This window comes from Linepithema humile, chromosome 3 (assembly GCF_040581485.1).
Source record: "Linepithema humile isolate Giens D197 chromosome 3, Lhum_UNIL_v1.0, whole genome shotgun sequence".
In the NCBI taxonomy this organism is placed as follows: domain Eukaryota; kingdom Metazoa; phylum Arthropoda; class Insecta; order Hymenoptera; family Formicidae; genus Linepithema; species Linepithema humile.
In genome coordinates this window covers 23,904,258-23,925,568 of record NC_090130.1, presented here as the reverse complement: position 1 = coordinate 23,925,568, position 21,311 = coordinate 23,904,258, and the positions used below count along the sequence as shown (strand labels likewise).

The 21,311-nt window shown below is 36.3% G+C and overlaps 1 protein-coding gene and 1 long non-coding RNA gene across 4 annotated transcripts in view; one reads left to right on the top strand and one right to left on the bottom strand.

Annotated features, from left to right (window-relative positions):
• LOC105668737 (uncharacterized) overlaps positions 1–2,015 on the bottom strand; it is a 105,395-nt gene extending 103,380 nt beyond the window's left edge. Inside the window, exons 1-2 of one of the 2 annotated variants that reach the window (XM_067350996.1) lie at positions 1,694–2,015; positions 605–967 (exon numbers count right to left, since the gene is read on the bottom strand). The gene's annotated coding sequence lies outside the window, so the exon portion shown is untranslated. Of the gene's footprint in view, positions 1–604 lie in introns of both variants that reach the window. The other variant, XM_012361265.2, reaches the window with a different exon arrangement.
• A 6,961-nt stretch (positions 2,016–8,976) lies between these two features.
• The window catches only part of LOC105668807 (uncharacterized), a 328,884-nt gene continuing 316,549 nt past the window's right edge, over positions 8,977–21,311 (top strand). For both annotated transcript variants that reach the window (XR_001100172.2, XR_010889288.1), the window contains exon 1: positions 8,977–10,566. This is a non-coding gene — a long non-coding RNA (uncharacterized lncRNA). The remainder of the gene's footprint in view (positions 10,567–21,311) is intronic.

Below are 21,311 nucleotides of genomic sequence, written 5' to 3'. Positions count from 1 at the left end.
TAAAATTTTCTGCCAAGCCATATTTATTTAGATATTAAATTATCTTTGTTATTTTTTAGTAAAATAGGCCTATTGAGGAAACCATTTTTTAAAAAACGCATTCACAATAGTATCTCAGGGGTAATGTGGAAAGCTATTGATTTCTAATTAAAAAACCATACAATTTTTATTAAAAAGTTAAATTTTTTAATAATTTAATTTATTTTAATTATTTTTATTTTTTTGATATTATATATTATTGTTTAAGTAAATTATTATAATAAATGTAATAAAAATATTTAATTATAATTAGTGAAAATAAATATTATTTCTATAACAAAGAAAATTTTATTTTTTGAAAGGTGTCCGCTCATCATCAGCCTATTTGTTACACAGACGCTCCTGAGTCAAGGCTATCGGCTCGGCCGCCGGCGGCCGCGCGGTAGAGCTTTGTTTTATATCATTACTTTACTTCAATATTATATATTTGTATATGAAATATTCCTAATTACAGATATAACATAATATATTTGCATTTTCCTAAAAATATCGAACGGCTATTTTTACCGTTACATTCCGAGCAATATATACATAATTGAATACTGTAATAAATATATTCACTCACCGGCTGATGCACTGCTCTACTGCAATACTGCTCTGTTACATCTCGGCAGCTCCATTTCTGCACGTAATCGTTGCTCTGTTACATCTCGGCAGCTCCATTTCTGCACCTAGCCGTTGCTCTGTTTTCCAAATCACTCGCGACGATACACACACATGACACACGATAATCACTTCAAACAACATCGCCCGTAACTTTATTCGACACTCCCGACGATTATTTATCCACGGACTTTGATACACTTTAAACGAAAATAACGCACGACACTCGCCCGTATATAAAATTGACACTCCCGATTCGTTAAACGCGACACGCACAAAATTACAGAAACTCTGGATAAATGCAGCGTTACGTGGCATCTCACATCTGAAACGAGACACATAACCTCTTTCGTTGAATCTGGTGCGACAAACCCTTGATGCTTTTATCAATGGTTCTCAATATAGGTATTTGTTGTCTAATAGCGCTTACGGGCCACTAAAGCTGAAATGTGTTGAAAAAGCGTGTATCGGACAACAGAGTCCCACGAAACGTTAAGCGATGAACTGACTTCAAATGCTGAGATACGCACTTATCGTGATTACAATTTATTGTTCCGAAATAATCTCTGATCGTTCAATTCGACACATTCAGCATCACTTATGTGCGAAATTTGTCCAAAATGTATAAAAATGCGCGGGAGAACGAAACGATCGCAATGCAGTTTACTGTTAGTTCTAAGAATGTGACGTGAACTGATTGGCGGTTGACAAAATTCTTACGCCACCTTCATGCGCCTATTTCTCATTATTATACGGCAACAAATAGTGCCATGATCTAACGACGCGTCATCGATAAATTCGATCGAAACATGTTAAATATCTTTTCGATTCTGATGCAAAAATATCCAAAACTTGTTTTATCACGATTAAACTGCTTAATTAGCACATTAAAATGCTCATCGCAAAAATCCATATTGTTTAATATACGCGTAAAAGCATGGTGAATGTATGTTTTGTTGAAAAGCCATAATAGACTGTTCCATACGCGAATGTCTTATTTAATGGACTGTTCCATACGCGAATATCTTATTATTTGTATCAAGTTACTTGCTTTGTTGAAGCTGTTATGACAAATCCTCGATGCTTTCGTCGATGCTTTTCGATAATCTCAAGATAGAATGACGCTTACGATGTCTGTGTGAGGAGCAAGTAGTGCAAACAGAGTGTGGTCGATAGTCCCGCGGCGGAACGCGAGAGACGATGGGCTTCGAACGGAAATATGCATTGATCACGATCGCGTGAGTAACTTAATACTTCAAAAGAATCGCACATCGCTCAATTTGACACATTCGGTATTCATTCGTACGCGGAATTTGCTCAGTGTGAGCAAGAAAACACGAAATCACGGAGCGATTTCGATTCGACTTACCCTCAAGGACGCTCGACGTGAACTATGCGATAGGGTGTTTACAAAATTTATATTCTTACGCCACACTTTCGTGCGCCTATTTCACATTACTACGCGGCAGTAAATAGTGCAGTGATCCAAGACGCGCAATCAATATCAATATTAATTATGAATAACGCATAATTGCGTTAATTGATATATAGTGAAAGCATTAATTTTGGAAAATATAATAATAAAAACATTTGTTATGTATGTATATTTATTTTTGACTGTATAAAATAGCTTAATGTTGGACAAATGCAATATTTAATTTTAAATGTAATTTTTTGTAGTTTTTATTTAAAATTTATTTAATATTTACTTGTAATAGTAATTTTTAAAGCACAAAAATCGATATGATTATGCAATGACAATGCAATTTGTATATCATATGTTTAATACATTATTTAAAATGTACGGGTAATAATACATCATGGACAGAGACTATCAACTTCTTGAAAAATTACCGACATTAATGATTACATGAATGGCTCGTCGAAGCCAACATGTTAAGATTGATGATAGCGTTGACGCGTGTAGAAAGTAGAGTAAAGTGGAGAGAACGTGCAATCGGTACAACAAATGGCACAAAGTTTGTAGTGCGATGGGTAAAGGTAGAGCTTTTGGTTGAGCGCTCCGGAATTCAATAAGCCGCTTATTCCAGCACGTAATGCGGTAAGCCGCGCGGAAAAGTTTACGGCGCTTGTTAGTTTCGGTACAGTAGTGCCTTAAAAGTGATGTAGGATATGGAGCGGCTCTCCGGCAACCAACGCCACCCCTTTACTGTACGCCCTGTAGCAGTTGATAATATCTGGTAAGCCATTACTTCCGTTTTCCGGGCGGACCCCGTAGCTTATCTTAAACTAGGAAGGCGGACGAGGAACCATCCGGGAGATTTAAAGTAAACTGCAGTCGGCTATGAGGCAAACCATACTCCCGCCTTTCTTCTTTGCCCTCTCTTTCTGTCTGTTCAAAACCATCCGCGTCGCACTATTTGCGCTCTCAGTCGGCGGATGCAAGTATATGTATGTAATGTACATGTAACTGTAAGTATGTGTGCGCGGATGCACACCAATCCATTGTCTATAACGTGAGATGACCAAACCTCATCTCTCTCATTCCGCTTTCTCATCTCGTTCTTACCATTTTATCTCCCTTATTTTCCACTTTAGCGAAATCGCGTTCGATTCTGGCACAACCCTTCGTTTTTTGTTCTATTTTATGTCCATCGCAACGAGACGTTTAGATCTCTTTACTGTTTCCTATACTGTAATATTAGTGAAAAAATTTTTAAAAAACTTTGCTAAAATACATGTTATACATAATAGAAGTAAATTTTATTTATTCTTTAATTTACATCAAACAATTTAAAATAATTAAAAAGGACAAACTTGCCATTTTTATTCTTATTACTTTAAAAATTTTTATTTTTAATATTATTTTTATTACAAGATTATTTTTAAATATATGTATATAAAAGAAATCGATTTTGATTTTTACTTCTTTATCTTTATTTTTTTAATGTCTGAGATATTTGATATCATTTTATGTTCTTGCCATAAAATTGCCGCCATAAAATTATAGTATTAACAATTATTTTGAAACTTAAGCCGAAGGAATTCTGACAATTTTGGATAGAGAGTTGTACCGAGATAACTGGAAACAACCGTCCCTTCTTGCTTTGCTCGAAGTTTACTATTTGCATAACTAAACTATACCATCGATGAAGTGGCCGTTGTTACTGCTGCTTGGTATGGGTGCAGGCACTTTCTCAATAAAATTCATGTATACACGTACGCATTTATACTATATCAGCACGCACGAGGGATGTATAAAGAGCAAACAGTTTTGACTCTCCATCCATAACGTCCATTCCTTCAATACGCCGATAAACTGCGTACATCACACACGAATCATTTATTCGGGCATCGTGCATATTAAGTGTCGTATCGCCAAAAAAAACAGCGACGAAAATAAATTTTCAATTTCGATGCAGAAGCTACTTGCTGATCGAACACGTTGTCTTTCTTTCATGGAAATGGAAGAATCGACGAAAAATGAAATTCTCTCTATAAATTACACCGCTTGCCGTAAATTGTACGGCACGTGATATATTGAAAAATGCAAAATTTGTTACCGCATTCCGCTCTCGTTTGTTAGAGGAGTACAACTAGCTCTACGCGAAAACCGATGAAAAGGGGGATTACTAATATACGACGCGTCTCTTCCTACGCAAGCGGGACAGACAAGGTGGAGAGAAAAGAGGAGCACGCGTTTAATTAATTACGGGCGTCTCAAAGTTTGCGGATACTTTTCCCGAGTCTTACGGTCTCTGATCCTCGGAAGTTCTCGCGCCAAAGTAACTCTCACGCTGAATCGGTTTTATCGTCGCGAGGAGACGCGTCCGTTCGCTTCGCGCCTTGCCATCGAAGGTAAAATTGATAATCTTTTGCGAAACTATTGCGAAACCAGTGCAAGCATTAATCACGGCGTGCCATCGCGGCGCGACGAGGCGGGCGAACGAGAGAGTCGTCGAGATTTACGCCCACGCCAATAAACAAGAGTTTTACGCGGGCACTTCCTGAGCTGAATTATTTAGCGAATTTTTCATCGGCCGAAGTAACGAACGCGAACGCGAACCGCCCGTAACGAGCTTTTTTTTTACGCCCGTCAAAATCACGTTCCTTTCGGGCTATCCGGTCGAGTCGCCACTCCGGTTCGTAGCGCACTTTTAAATCCGTCCACGAACTCCACTCTGTAGTAGCACTTGATAAACATTTCATTGTTCGTTACTGTGCTTTATCGCACGCGCTATATCGAGTATGCGCTCGACAAACCGCCGAAAAAATAAAAGAAAAGTATAATCGGTGAAGAGGCGATGCTGTTTTTATGTTCGCGGTGTAAACGAGCAACAAATGCGAACGCGATGCCAATGCGTTGGTAAGAATTAAATTGAGATTTGGATCAGCTGATGTCCCTCACGATACTTCGTATAACAAAAATCGGATAAAAGATTCGCTGGCGACAGTAATTTCTGTGCTTTAAAACTCATCAGCATCGTTCTTGTGCTCCAATTACTTCTGTTTTACACTCGGATGTGAGCTCGTTGCGCGCTAAGTATTCATACTAGTGAATAATATATATAACTTCGTTTCCGGTTAAACTCGTTTTAAATACCTGATAAATGTAACATTTCTCTGCCGTTGGAATGACGATATTAATGCATGCTTCCAGTGTCTCTCTTGAAAAAGAATGAGCTAATTAATAAGCAATATATCGTGACTTTAATTGTAAAATATTAAATGACAATTTAGCTAATTTAATAATAATTAAAATTTAATTATTTATTTGAAAATTTCTATGGTTTTCATGCAATTTAAGCTTCCTTTTTATCATGTAAAAATGTTTGATAATCGCGTGTTATTAAAAAATTGTAGCTTGAATTAAAATTACAATTTTTACATTGTAATGTTCAATTATAAAATCGCTGTGCTGCCGTAATACAAGAATGAAAGCAAATAAATGCTTTGCTGATGGTTTGATCGTGTAATAATCGTGTCTGATAAATGCAAACGCAAACGTATGCTCATTGTTACTTGAAATGCATAATAATATTTGTCATTGGATGTTATCGCAAAATTTCTTCTGTTAAGAATGAAAATTGTTCGTCGCAAGCATTGCAGTTTATATATGTATAGCATATTATTATTATTATATTTTAAGCAAAATGTGAGCATTTATGCTTTGATTTAGATTGTAGTAGTAACCAAATCACGTAATATTATAATGTCTATTCAACAGTACGTATCATATTGTATTTTGCGCATGAATCGGGATAGAAACGGCCACACAATGACACTCAAAACAGTTTCTCTATTTTCCACAATTATCCTCTCTCAGGTTTCAACGTTTAAACTCCTTTTCAGTGAACACAAGAGTGCTGGCGTTCCGCGACGAAATGTTTGAACGCAACGTGGCGTGCCATTATCCTCTTTATAAACGGGAATCTATTTTCTGGTTGGACAGGGTTTCGCGGTTGTTCAACTCGACCGATGCTCATCGTGTCGGTCTTTTCATGTCCTGCGAACTCACTACCTACCATCGTTTACAATTTACATTCTCGATAAACGGTTGGTGATGTAACGGCGTGTCGTACGTACTACCTCGCCAATTTTAATTCCAATTTCGGGCATAAATCTGCCGGAGCGTTTACAGCCGCGAAATCATAAAACTCCGTAGAACGAGCGACGTCATAAATTTAATATGAAACTTCCATAAAACATAAACATAAACCGGCTGCGTGACGAGGAGCGGCAGCGAGGAGTAGGAAGGACGGTGGTAGCACAGACGACAAGTGACAACAGCAGGCCGTGAAGGCCGTCACAGGGGTGCGTTTGGTGACGTTGAAAAGTTGCTCTCAAAATTAAAATTCGAGCCATATTTAATAACGTGCCGCTTGCGACGTCTGCAAATGTTCACGACTATCGATTCTATGCGTTAATAAGTCATTTCAAATTAACGTTGAAATATTCGCAAGAATATCACTGTAACTGGAAAGCGAATACACGCAAACTCTCAATATCAAAATAAACGAGGCATAAATACTAATGTAACGTTAGGAGTTGATAGTACATTGAATACTTAAAACACTATCTGGTTATATAATCAAGTTAGTAAGAAACTGGAAAACAAAGAATGTTCAATGCTATTGATTCACTGATTGAAATTATATTTCAGGTGTTGCTTATTAAATATTTATTATGTGATATCTTTTTTCTCTCACTTGTTTTTTCACATTGTCATGCTAGTTAATTTTAAAGTAGTGGGCAGACAACTCAAGAGAGAAAAAAAAACAATTTTTTAAATACAGAATTACAACTATACCTTTTGTTGCCTATCTTATTTTGTTATTTCTTAAGACATATTACAAATTACACGCATCAAGCAATACTGAATCTTTGATATAATATTATGCACAAGGCATAATTATTGCGTATGTTTTACATGCATTTTAGAAAAAACTCTTATGTAAAATTGTCGCTCTCTTTCTTTTTCATCATAATTACTTTGTGAATAGCTTTCAGCTCTTATTTCGTTTGCTTTTTGGAGCGAAGAAAATTTTATCTTTACTTCTGGTCGTTTTTAGTCCGTCAAAATCGCGTTTGCGTAGAAACGCGATGCGCATTTCCAACTTAAAAATTTGTGGTTGAATGTGATAGAAAAAGGCGTGGGCTGCAACGAGAAAAAGATACGCGAGAACGCGTGAAAGTCGACATACGGATGGCTGTTTTCTCGTATGTTTTAAAACGTTGGTGTGTTTAATGCGATGCGAAACTGAATAGAAAACGGCATTGGGAATTAATTCCCTCACGTCTCGTTCTACCTCGTTTTCTCTATTATTATTCTTTTCGTTCTTTTTCGCCCATACACATTCACTCCGTCGCTCTTCTTTTCCCATTATATAATCCACCGTAAAAATTATGAGGCAAATAGGTATAAAATAAATCGAATTTATTGCCTACAATTATAATTAAGAAATTTTTCTTTTTTCTTTATGTTTGATAGCATATATTTATTTATTGTATTTTTACGCTATATTTGAAGTGCTATATATTTTTATTAAAAAATTAATTTCGTCGAATATCTCTTCTCTCACGTACAGATTGCATCGTACAGATTAGCATAAAGATTAGTTTATACTATCGAAAAATCAATGCTGCTTTAAATATATATATATATATATATATTTTTTTTTTTTTTTTTTTTGAGCGCTTGATGCGATAGCAAAACACAGAAAATATTTTTATTTTTGTATGTAGCAGCATTTTCGTAACTTTCTATGCATTTAATTAAGTATGCAATAAAGTTAACGTAGAGTGACAAAGTCGATCCTCTTACGTTAAAAAACTTTAGATTATGTTATTCCAATATGCAAATGCAATATTTATTATATTACTAATTTATTTTAATGACAAATATTGCTGATGACTGATGTACTCAGAGCAGCATTAAAATTTCTAAATAGCGCATATTTATCTATATGTGATAATTTCTTCGTGTGTAATGACGATGCATAGCTTTGCATGCATATAGCTTTGCCTCTTCGCATTGGCTTAATGAAGCTTTGTGTGTGCAGCGTAAAAAATTAGGTGCTGTAATTAGTCAAATCCGGCAAACGCTTTTTATCGCGATAGCGGATTTGTGGTAGTACGTACATTAAGAATTCCATTTTCAGTGGTTATCGGTTCTTTTTATGAATAAATATTAACGCACGAGATATTCTACAAGTTACGTTCGAGAAATAATCGTCATTTTTTTTGCGTGACTGCTGACTCATCCAATCACGAAAAATTGGCAATACTTTGCAACGAGAAGCCGTATGAATATATGGGCATTTGAGAGTGCTAATTAATTCGTTTAATTCGATCGTAATAAAACGAGTTTTTTCGATATTTGTATTGAAGTTGATGGATATCTATTGCGTTCCGCTCAGATCCCGTCCGATTGAAAGGCGCATTTTTCAATAAACGCACTTTTTTTATACTACATATTCACGCGTAACCGTGTTTCGATAGTACCAAATAAATCTACAGACAAGTTTAGTGTATCAATTAATCTAGGCAACGTGATCACAATTACACGTTCCTTATGATATTTGTAATTAATATTGACTGCGCGCTATGAACTGCCGTACTATTTCTTGTTGCGTAATAATGCAAACAGACGAATGACGTCAAAGTGACGTACGAATTTTGTTAATCAATTAGTTCCGTCAAGCGTCCTTAGGAATAAGAGCATCTAGAAATTGTACAAATAAATTCATACTTACGCTTGAAATATTGAAATATTCGCGAACAGGAATAGTAAGGAGGAATAGTAAATGGATGCGTACACTTTCTAAGACTTTATACGCATCGCGTCTAACGAGTCGAGAATATTGAATAAGACCATGGATATTTCAGTGTCTTAATCTGTTTGATCGTTATAAAACAAACAATATTTATGAATATTTATGTTGAAACCAACATAAATAGATATTTAATGCATTTCGATTAAATTTATCGATTGCGCGTCTTGGATCACTGCACTATTTGTTGCCGCGTAGTAATGGGAAATAGGCGCACGAAAGTGTGGCGTAAGAATATAAATTTTGTAAACACCCTATCGCATAGTTCACGTCGAGCGTCCTTGAGGGTAAGTCGAATCGAAATCGCTCCGTGATTTCGTGTTTTCTTGCTCACACTGAGCAAATTCCGCGTACGAATGAATACCGAATGTGTCAAATTGAGCGATGTGCGATTCTTTTGAAGTATTAAGTTACTCACGCGATCGCGATCAATGCATATTTCCGTTCGAAGCCCATCGTCTCTCGCGTTCCGCCGCGGGACTACCGACCACACTCTGTTTGCACTACTTGCTCCTCACACAGACATCGTAAGCGTCATTCTATCTTGAGATTATCGAAAAGCATCGACGAAAGCATCGAGGATTTGTCATAACAGCTTCAACGAAGCAAGTAACTTGATACAAATAATAAGATATTCGCGTATGGAACAGTCCATTAAATAAGACATTCGCGTATGGAACAGTCCATTATGGCTTTTCGACAAAACATGCATTCATCATGCCTTTACGCGTATATTAATGATATGGATATTTGCGATGAGCATTTCAATGTGCTAATTAGGCAGTTTGGTCGTAATAAAACAAATTTTGGATATTTTTGCATCAGAATCGAAAAGGTATTTAATATGTTTCGATCGAATTTATCGATGACGTGTCGTTAGATCATCGCACTATTTGTTGCTGCATAGTAACGAGAAATAGGCGCATGAAGGTGGCGTAAGAATTTTGTCAACCGCCAATCAGTTCACGTCACATTCTTAGACTTAACAGCTGTATCGCGATCGTTCCGTGTTTTCGCGCCTTTTTATATGTTTTGGACGAATTTCACACATAAATGATGCTGAGTGTGTCGAATTGAACGATTAGAGATTATTTCGGGACAATAAATTGTGATCACGATAAGTGCGTATCCCAGCATTCGAAGTTAGTTCATCGTTTAACATTTTTGTCGTGGGACTCTGTTGTCCGATACACGCTTTTTCAACATATTTCAGCCTTAGTGGCCCGCAAGCGCTATTAGACAACAAGTACCTATATTGAGAACCATTGACAAAAGCATCAAGGGATTGTCGTAACGGATACAATGGAAAAGGTTATGTCTCTCGTTTCAGATGTGAGATGCCGCGTAAAGCTGTATTTATCCTGAGTTTCTATTTTGTGCGCGTCGCGTTTAACGAATCGGGAGTGTCGTTCGTGTACACGGGCGAATATCGTATTTCGGGTTATTTTCATCCAAAGTGTATCAAAGTCCGTGGATAAATAATCGTCGGGAGTGTCGAATAAAGTTACGGGCGATATCGTATTGAAGTGATTATCGTCGCGAGTGATTTGGAAAGCAGAGCAATAGCTAGGTGCAGAAATGGAGCTGCAGAGATGTAGCAGAGAGCAGAATTATAGTAGAGCAACAACTGGTAAGTGAATATCTTTACTACAGTATTTAATTATTTATACATTTCCCGGAAAGTAATGGGAAAAATAGCTGATCGCTATTTTTAAGAAATGCAAATATATTATGTTGACGATTATAGCGATTATGTTGCATCTGTGATTAAGAGTATTAAAATTATGTAGCATTTACCTTATTTATTAAAGAATCTTTAACTTTTGAGCCTGTGTAAAATAGTAAGCACATACGCCATATCACACGGTAAATTATAAACGTACTTGTTTTCTAATTAATCGAACAAGATACGAGACATTGCAAATTCTCAAACTTGTAGCAATATCAGAAGATTATCATATTTATAATAAAATGACCTAGAAAATATAAAACATACACATAGACTTTAACAGAATAACAATAAAAATACCCAACTATTGATAAAACTTAAAAAAACAAAAGATTTAAAATTTATTGTTATCACGCTATTGTTATGTTACGCATTTTCCTGGAAAATCTAATGATAAATTCGATCACTTTGGTGCACACTAAAGGCTGCTATACATGAAGTTGTACAATGTAAAAGCATAATATATTATATTTTGAACTATTTAATAACGATATTGTCAATGATATTTAGCAAAACATTAGTTGTTTCACTGTCAAGTGTTTATATTATGCCATTGCATTTAGATACTTTATGTATAGTAGCTTTGAGTGCATTAATGCAATGTAATGCGAGTGGCCGAATTCGCTATAAATATTCTCGGTTAAAATTTCATTTCTTATCAGATTTCTCGATCTCTTTCTATGAAAACTCCAATTCCCTATCTCAAATCATAATTCGCGAACTCGGTTTGAAGTTGAAAAGGTTTCCCTTTACAGATGGAATAAAGATGAAAAGTTCTTCGACAAACACTTACTCCCGTGAGTCTCTGTGATTTCTCTTTCGAGCCTGTTTCTTATAACTTTCGGACAGTATAACCTTTATGAAGGTGGCACCTCATTTTCGAAAAAAATTAATTTTTTATTAAAATTCTAAATACATTCCCAAAGAATTCTAGAGTTGAGTGACAGTATAATATGGCGTATTTTCTTAACTAACCATTAAACTACCACGATTTATACATATTTATTGTGCGAATACTTTTTCTAATTATCTATCTGATTTCTCCAAAAATTATTCTATCATTTATTACAAAATAAATATCAATTTTGAAAATTAATACAATATATTATTTGATAGATTTTCATATAATGCCGTTATAATTTATAATGAGCTGTTGGAATCAAATGCCAATGCATTTGCTAGCAAAACTATTCGTTGTGGTGATAATATTCTTGAGATAAGAAGGTTTGTAGTGATACTTGAATTAATTAATGTCCTGCTCTTACCTAATGAATCTAGTTGACGATGAAACTGTGACTTTAGTGATTTCAAAGAAAATTATTCGTAGATATAATGAAACAGACACGAGGAGATATCATTTGCGCAAATTTACAGAAATGTTAACATTACACGCTTTAATTATTAGATTTCATTAATGATAAAATTATTTACTGTACTAATTAGAATTTCACTATGTTGATTAAATATTCAACAATGCGAATTTTTTAAACTAGTTTATTTGAAGTTTTTTTTCTTTTATTTAAAAGTGTATTTTAAAATATTGTCATAACTTCTATCAACTTTGAGAAATTTTATTGTATTGTCAAGTAACAATTACAATTCAATTTTAATATGTATTTGAAACATTTGAATTAGATCAATTAATATATTGCGCATATTGCAAGTGTATAGTATTATTGATTTACCATTCTCATTTACATAAATTGTATGAATCAGAAACGAATGCATTTACAGTTATCTGTACTCGAAATTACGCCTGCGGTGCGTTTGCCATGAAATCACGGGCCACCAAATCACCAACTAGAGCATGCATTAATATAGAAATATTAATCGTCGCGCTTCTGTGGCTACGCGGAAAGATCTCGATTGTCCATTCGAATTTGCAATCGTTATGTAGAAATTGGGGTAACGGGTATGCAAATATCAGTGGACACGGTGTATCTATTCGAATAAACTGCTTCGCGTCCTAGATAATTTGTCACTGCGAAATCCGCGGGGATTATTTGTCGAGCTAATAATGCGGGTTCACTGTACCTATCCGCTGTGCAAACGATAAAATCTGCGAAAACGCAGCCGCTACGAGTAATTGCACATGCAAGTATCCGTGATTGTGTCTCTGGATAATTATCAATGAAAATCACACAGTAAAATTACACGGTGGGATCATTCAATCGCGATTCCGTATTTTTGATATTTTTTTTTTACCGCGCGAAGATATGGATCGCTTAAAATATGCAATAAATCTTAACAATAAGTTCCTAATGCTTTTACAAAGGATATTAATTACGAGTAATTGCGAGATAATTAAATTATGTCTGACACAAAGATTATTATTCATTTATTTGGAAAAATCACACAATTCCCTACAATTTTTAACAAAAGATACATTAATTGTTTTATTGTCAAGTGTTTATATTATGCTCTATTGCATTTATAAATATTCATAAATACCTTATGTATAGTAGCTTTGTGTATTAATGCAATGTAATGCGGGTTGCCGAATTCGCTATAAATATTCTCATTTATAATTTTATTTCTTATCAGATTTCTCGATCTCTTTCTATGAAAGCTCCAGTCCCCTGTCTCAGATCATAATTCGCGAACTCAGCTTGAAGTTGAAAAGGTTTCCCTTTAAAGATGGAATAAAGATGAGAACAACAAACACCTTCTTCAACAAACACCTACTCCCGTGAGTTTCTGTGACTTCTCTTTCAAGCCTGTTTCTTACAGCTTTCGAACAATATAATATGACGTATTTTCTTAACTGACCATTAAACTTGTACCATGATTTATTTGCAAGCAAATGCATTGGCATTTGTTTCCAATAGCTCTATTAGATAATCTTTAATTTTTGGATTTTTTTTAACCTTTTTTAACTTTTAACTTTTTTATTAAATCTAATAGGTTGTACCTATAATTGTAATTGGACAGAGTCTATCTAATAATTTATCTCTAATTACATATATGCTACGCTTTGTGGTGGATGTACTCCCAGCGGAGTATTCAAAAATTTTAACTTAACATTTCGTTCCTGTGTTAGTTCCGCTTTGTTCTATTATTTCACACTCAAACGATTTTTTTTCTTCTAACGTTCTTTCAATTCATGCTATGATCCTATTTATTTGGTTAATTGTCGAATGTTTGTTCCTGAATCCGAATTGATGATCTGGAATCAATTTTCTTCATAAATAGCTTTTCACGTAACTTTGACATTGTTGGCAGCAACGAAATTGGGCGGTAGGATGTTTTCTCATTAGGTGGTTTGTCAGGTTTTGATATCATTATCACTTCTGCAACCTTCCATTTCATGGGAACATATCGTGGTCGAAACGCTGCGTTAATTAGATAGGTTAATTTGACAATCCCTTTTCTCGGAAGTTTTTTTAGTATCTGTTGTAAGGTCAACGTCAGATACCTTTTTTGCACTGATTTTTTTAGCTATTTCATTAGACACTTCTGCAGATGTCACCAAGGTAATTTGAGTTTTATATGTTCGTGAACCTAGCATATCATTTTCCAGCAGATCAAAAATAAAAGAGAGTTCTTGTCGCATGCAGTCGAGTTCTATAGTTCCTTATAGTTTTTAGTAATAGTTCTGGTGATTTTATCCAAAAAAACACCAATCGAAAAAATGATCTGCTAACTTCCCGTAGCAGATTATTTTCTAGCAGATCATAAATAAAAGAGAGTTCTTGTCGCATGCAGTCGAGTTCTATAGTTCCTGATAGTTTTTAATGATAGTTCTGGTGATTTTATAAAAAAAAAACACCGATCGAAAAAAATGATCTGCTACGGAAAGTTAGCAGATAAAAAATAGAGGACACTGAACATATATGTGATATGCTGGCCGTATATTGATAGTTCTGTTGATAATTAAAGAGTTTTCGTGTAGTTCTGAGCCAGTACATTGCTTTTGCAAAGAGTTCTGACGACTAAAATAATTAGAAAATTTTTTAACAATTATTTTACCCGAAAAACACGCATTTTTGTACATATATGTGATATGCTGGCCGCATATTGATAGTTCTGCTAAAAATTAGACAGTTCTCTTCTAGTTCTGGGCGAGTACATTGCTTTTCCAAAGAGTTCTGACGACTAAAATAATTAGAAAATTTTTTAAACAATTAATTTACCCGAAAAACGCGCATTTTTGAGCATATGTGTGATATGCTGGCCGTATATTGATAGTTCTGTTAATAATTAAAGAGTTTTCGTGTAGTTCTGGGCAAGTACATTGCTTTTCCAAAAAGTTCTGACGACTAAAATAATTAGAAAATTTTTTAAACAATTAATTTACCCGAAAAACGCGCATTTTTGAGCATATGTGTGATATGCTGGCCGCATATTGATAGTTCTGCTAAAAATTAGACAGTTCTCTTCTAGTTCTTAGAACTACACGAAAACTCTTTAATTATTAACAGAACTATTAATATACGGCCAGCATATCACACATATACACAAAAATGCGCGTTTTTCGGGTAAATTAATTGTTTAAAAAATTTTCTAATTATTTTAGTCGTCAGAACTTTTTGGAAAAGCAATGTACTCGCCCAGACTAGAAGAGAACTGTCTAATTTTTAGCAGAACTATCAATATGCGGCCAGCATATCACATATATGTACAAAAATGCGTGTTTTTCGGGTAAAATAATTGTTAAAAAATTTTCTAATTATTTTAGCCGTCAGAACTCTTTGGAAAAGCAATGTACTGGCTCAGAACTACACGAAAACTCTTTAATTATCAACAGAACTATCAATATACGGCCAGCATATCACATATATGTTCAGTGTCCTCTATTTTTTATCTGCTAACTTTCCGTAGCAGATCATTTTTTTCGATCGGTGTTTTTTTTTATAAAATCACCAGAACTATCATTAAAAACTATCAGGAACTATAGAACTCGACTGCATGCGACAAGAACTCTCTTTTATTTTTGATCTGCTAGAAAATGATCTGCTACGGGAAGTTAGCAGATCATTTTTTCGATTGGTGTTTTTTTGGATAAAATCACCAGAACTATTACTAAAAACTATAAGGAACTATAGAACTCGACTGCATGCGACAAGAACTCTCTTTTATTTTTGATCTGCTGGAAAATGATATGCTAGGTTCACGAACATGAGTTTTATCTTCGTTGACTATTGATGATAAGTCTATCTCCTTTTAACTTATATTCTTCCGCCGAGGCGCATTAGGAAGATACTGGAGTGGATGAATGTTCGAGCGAATGGCACTCGATGCTGAAGTGGATGGAGGCCTGCGGTACATAAGTCTGCCCCATTAATCAGCCGGCAAACGGTATTTCGCAAACTCGCCGCTCGCCCGCGCGACTCGATTCTCAGGATATTGGCCACTGTACCGCGTGACCTTTCGAAAATTTATGTCGGTCTAAAGCTCCGACGGAGCTCGATCTTCCTACGATAGACTCCATCTGAAATGCACGGCGATTTCTTTCGCGACTTTCGGCAATCGATGCCCCGGGCAGGAAGTTTAAAAAAAATACGGCATCAGTGCTCACGTTTCCGTTTACAAATTTGCGAACATTACTCTAAGCAGAATTGTATATTGAATTCTCAAATTTATGTCGATATTTTAAAGACAGTTTCAGTATTTAATACGACATTTCTCGGCTAATGGGATTAAAATTCGTTTTACAGTAATGTTCTCGATCTCGCGATTCTGTAGATGATATTTCAGAAAAAATTACGACAGATAAAACTATTCCGTATTATTGCCTTTTTCACGAAGGTTCCGATCGCGAGACAGGTAAGTTCAGCTTATGCGCGAGTTATTCTTTTATATCACTTCCAATTTCGATATAAATTTACTGAACGATAAACCATATGCGCAATTTATACGAAGCTTAGCGCCGGGAAGTGCGTCGCGGCTGCAATAAATTTAAATTTTATCACTACGCAGGTCGAGAGAAATCGCCCTAATTCCCTCCGCCGTATGCATTAAACCGTATTGCATTACGGTGGTAAGAAACACCGGCGCCATTTCCGTCGGTAAGCCTCTTTCAGCCGCGTTCGTTCTGCGGCCGTAAAACCGCAATTTATTAGTCGTCGTGCAATTCCGCCATTTCGCAAGCTTGCGGCCCACTCGAGTGGCGGGCGCACTTTTTCAAGCCGCTACGTGCGAGTCACGTGGAACGTGGAGCGAACGAGCCTCGGTGTTTCGTTTGACAACCGACGAGGGGACAAGGAATAGTGGTCGCAATGAGAGACGTCTACGTCCATAGAATTAGGCGAGGAAGGAACTATTTATCAGGCGTGTATACCCGGAACAGGCATTTTCTATGTAATCCGCGGGAGTGCTGTGTGAGAGCGAAGGAGGAAGGGGGTAGTGAACGCGGACAACTCGCTATTGTTCCGAAAGCCTCGATCCTCGGAATTCGGCCCTTCGTCTCCGTCCGTTGAGCAAGCCAGGCTGCCTCCGTAACGTGGGGAGGCACGCCAACTCCATTGTGTCGTTTGTTTTCGTAACAGAAAAGCCCGATATCAGGCAACATACGAAACGCGGTGCGACGCGGTAGAGGATTACTCGACGTTGGTCGCGACGGATTCTGAAGTCTGAGGACTCTACGTGCTGATAAGGGGCCAGTTCTGCATCGGCACTTCGCCGTTGAATGCCGCAGCTATCCTCCGCCTAATAGCCGTCCTGATCTTCGCATTGTCTCGCCGGAAATGTTGCGCGGCGAATGGCAAGAGCCTCCGATCGAGCATCCAACCGGATGCGGCCTGCAACAATCGCTCGGTCGAAAGCACCGGTGTGTGCGCACGTGCGCGCGCGCGTTTATACCCACTAAATCCTTTCTCTCGATGAAATAGTCGTCGGAACAGTTTACCGAACAGTCGGGATTCGGTCGCAGGAAGGCACGCGAGACATGTGATGCAGAAGCACCTCTGACTTACCGTTAATCGATGCTACGGCCGGAATCGAGCGTAAATCGCGAATGCATGTATCTAAACGAATCCGAAATGACAAAATTATCTTTTGGTTTATTTATATCATAAATATTTTTCGAAAAACTTTACAAAATTTTTACTATACAGTGACTCCATAAAATACTTTTGTTTTTAAATATAGATTTATTTATATGTTTACTCACACAATGGGCTTGTTCGTTTTAGCTGCACTGGGGCAGCTCTGGGTCTGCTCTAAACAAGATAATACGAGACAAACTATTTATCTGTCCTGTATTATCCTGTGTAGAGCAGACCCAGAGCAGCCCCAGTGTAGCTAAAACGAACAAGCCCTATATTAAATCTAATACTAGGTGCGCAATTAAGTTTCCGGGTTTTTTTTTATCAATGCAAAATGGAAAATTTCAAGAGAAATACAAAAAACGGTTTATTCAAAGTATCGTCCCTCGCTAGCTACACATTTTTGCCATCTCTCTGGCAATACATGAATACCGCGACGATAAAACGACGCGTCTTTGCATCGAAACCATTTATCCAATCAGTTTTGCACTTCTTCGAAATTGGCCAAGTGTAGCCCAGCTAAGCCATGTGCCATCGACCGGAACAAGTGATAATTGGAAGGGGCCAGGTCTGGTGAATACAGCGGGTGCGGTAGCAGATCCCATTTCAGCGTTTTGATGGTGTCCTGGACGATGGAAGTGCGATGGCACGGAACGTTGTCGTGCTGCAATATCACTCGTTCGTGTCTCGTGTCCCATTCTGGCCGTTTTTCGAGCAATGCATGGTTCAAATTTATCAGTTGTTGTTGTCTTGTGTTTGCGTATCATTTTCATCCAATAACGCTTGCAGATCGGCGTCCTCAAATGTTTTTGGTCTTCCGGAGCGCTCCTTGTCCTCAGTGTCGAAATCGCCATTTCTAAAGCGTTTAAACCAATCTTCACAAGTAGTTTTCGATTGTGCATGTTCGCCGTAGGCTTTCTCAAGCAAACGGCGTGCTTCAGCTGCATTTTCTTTCAAGTTGAAGCAGAAAAGCAAAGCTTCCCGCAAATGCTGTTTATTTGGCACAAAACTCGACATCTTTATTGTTAGAAAAAATATTTTTGCGTTGCAATATGTGTTGGTATTATGACTGGTTATTGTTGACAGATGTCCAAGTTAATAAAAAAACACAACTTTAGACATGTATATCGACTACATGTATCGTTAGCGCCATTCATGTGTGAAACCCGGAAACTTAGTTGCGCACCTAGTATAATCAAATTCAATGGTAAAACGCAAAAATATCAATCACAACATAAAAATCAATATGCAAGATAATGGGCCATTAACTTTTTGTCGGTTTATAAAATTAAAAAGAATCTATAATACTTGTATCGTTAAAAATTCTGCATGTATCGATCAGTCGCTTAAATTAAATACTTGAGATGTGACTAAGTTATCGCATGCACGTCGAGTGTTTTTTCGTTCCTGATTTAAAGGTCAACGTTCACCCATCGAACGTGAAACGTTAGTTCGGATTATCCGATCAGTCGACCGAACCTAAATCTTTACCTGACCTCGAAAGTTCCAACAAGATATAAGGCACCGTGGATGATGTATCATGTGGGTATGGTACCGGCCGATAAAGATGTAATTGAAGTGCACACCGCTGCCCAACGCCCATTGATCATCCCATTTTGATGGATGCAATATTCTTCGCAGTTTGTTCATTTACGCGTTTCGTATGTAGCATCCAAATGTGTTTCATAATTAGAAAATTCGCCGCTTTAATGCCTACCGTGAGAAACGCTTTTATCTTTACTTGTTAGTAAAATCATTTCTCACAGCCTTGAATTCGTAACAAAATGATGACTTTGCAATCGATCCGTCCTTTTTCTCTTCGACAGTAAGATCGATTATATTCACGATATATTTTTTCCTTTTTTTTTTTCTTTTCCTTTTATTCGCAGTTATTTTTCCGTATAGTTTATCCGGCCCGTAGCAGAATGCAACTTTATCGTTGATTCATATAGTTTTCTGCGAGGAATGCTCACGCGTAGATTTGAAAAGCGTTAGCGATTTATCACCGACATGAGAACATATCGCATATTTATTACAAGTTTGCGAGGGGAGTTCGCGTGCCGAACTACTTTTGTTTAGCGCGTAATTAATTCGAGTTTGATAAAATAGAATCGTTTAAATTCTTCTTCTATCTGCACGCTCGTTAAATATTTTTTGATAGAGTTTATTTTTATCTGCGTAACTTTGCGCAACATTACTCATTTAATATAATTCATAAATTACTCTTTTACATCAACCTTAAAACTGGTTCTTCAAATAAAAATCTCTTTCATCTTTTCTCAAATAGAAGCTCTTTGTCCTCACATAGTTTTCCATTGTCGACTGTGCGCGTTTTCCGTTTGCAGCAATTACTTCAATTTGAATACTTTAATTTAAAATTTCAGCCTGTGCTACAGTAATCAAGTAACTCTCACAGTATCCTGATTTTATTTTGTTACAAAGTTTTATAATTACAGAAGTTAATTTTTTGTACTTTTGAACTTTAGTACATATATGTATATTATTAATTGAATTAGAACAATATCTAGTGTAATTTGCATAATCAATATTAATGTGGATGGAACCCAGCTTTGTTTAATTTGTCTTGATTCGCACTTTTTGACGTTTTTTTTTCTACATGCAGTAAAATACTCTTTGAAAAAAATTATTTTATGTTATCGTTTGTTTTTATAATATTTTGTATAAAATATTTCCGTAATATTTAACACAGCAATATATTAATTAAATCTAGAAATTTAGTAAAGTAAACAATTTCTAAACTTTGGCATGGAGTGCTTTGTGTTAGAAAGTAGCAAAATCGTCAATCTAGATGTATGTATAATAAATAACGAATCAAAATGTTGACATGCCGAATATTAACTCAAATTTATGTAATAACGTAATCATAGAACAGTTTCAAACTATTGTATTTTCCTGCATATGCGGTACAGGTCAAGAGAGCTTGCAGTGTGTTTAGGCTCGCGAGAGGGCGAGGAGGAAGGGGGAAAGGAATTAACATCGTTATTTTGAAGTCTATCCACGACCACTTAGTGCAAAATAGTTTGACATACCGTTCAGAGCGAGATTTGTTTCATCCACGAGCTCGATATTCTTCGCTAAATGATGGATAAATGTGAGCACCCCTGAGGTAATCTAGACTCTATTGCCGCTATCAGAAGCGACGATCAGGGCCGCTTGTTTCCCTTTGAGCCAACCGGGTCAACCGACTGCAGTGTCAACACGCCGGAAGTGCTCCTATAACGGATCCCTTCACAAGCTTCTTCCCTTCGTTCCACTCTTATATATTCGGTTTTTATAAGCTCTCTGTCGACTACTCAGACTGGGCAATGGTTATTCGCGATAACGGAACCAGCACGCTGCGCGCGACTCTTCTCGGTCACTTTTTTAGGAAAATATACGTTTCGTCCGATGTCGCGGTGGATATCATCACGGTACAGTCCTTTTTTGCTTTGTAAGAAAATATATAGTAGCTGCTGCATATACAGACGAAAACATAATAGAAATAATATTCGAATTATTATAAATAAAAGAATAAATTTTTGTATAATTATAAACAAATTAAATTTTTACTCGATATTATACGTTAATCGTTTAAAAAGTTTATGAATCAAACGTAAAAAATTATGATTATTTTTTAATGAAAAAAAAACCATTACAGCA